Genomic DNA, 997 nt, shown 5'->3' on the forward strand with positions numbered 1-997 from the left:
ACACTTGGTGCATTATCATTTGCTCTTTTTGACAATACAATAAGTGGCAAAGCATGCATCTTGGATTGTAACTCTTATTGTTTCCACTTACTTGAGGGGCTATTTATGCATCTTTTTCCCCATGTACCCCACCCTAGAATGGTTTGGCTGAGTGGATGAATAGAACCATCCAGGAGTGTGTACGTAGTATGCTTAGCCATGCAGGCCTACCATAGAGCTTTTGGGTTGAGGTAGTCAGTACAGATGTGCATATCGTCAATAGATCACCTTCCAGTGGTTTGGATTTCTAGGTTGTAGAGGAGGTATGGACTGGGAAACCTCCGTCTTATGCACATCTATGTGTATTTGGATGTGAGACATTCTGCCATCATGTGCCCAAGGACAAACAAACTAAGTTGGATCCTAAGAGTGTCAAATGCATTTTCCTTGGCTATGGAGATGCAAGCAAGATGGGTTACTGCTTCCTCTGGGATCCACAGGCACAGAAAGTCATCCATAGCCATGATGTAGTCTTCCATGAAGACAAGATGCATAGGCAGCCTGAAAAGGTGGTAGAGATATGCAGTGTTATATTCCAAGAGGAACCATGTGCTCTTGCACAGCCAGTTGGATAGACTGTAGCAGCAATCCGTACATATGACCAAGGTGTTGGACAAGATGCTAAACATGCAGCAGAGCCTGCAGTGAGATGGTCTACTAGAGCTAGACGTCCACATGATCAATTTGAGCCCTTGATGCATTATGTATTGGTTATAGATGCAGGAGAGCCTCTCACCTATGATTAGTCTATGCGCAAGGGTGACAGTCACTCCTGGGAGAGGGCTGTGCAGTCTGAGATGAACTCCCTGCATAAGAATATGACTTGAGATTTGGTTGCATTGCCTAACAGCAAGAAGGCTTTGCCATGCAAATGGGTGTACAAGCTGAAAAGTACCCCATGGGCACCCCAAGCCGGCTTATAAGGCAAGACTTGTTGCTAAGGGTTTTAAACAAGAGC

Source organism: Lygodium microphyllum, chromosome 10 (genome assembly GCF_053477565.2).
Source record: "Lygodium microphyllum isolate KBCC chromosome 10, Lygodium_microphyllum_v1.1.10, whole genome shotgun sequence".
NCBI lineage: Eukaryota > Viridiplantae > Streptophyta > Polypodiopsida > Schizaeales > Lygodiaceae > Lygodium > Lygodium microphyllum.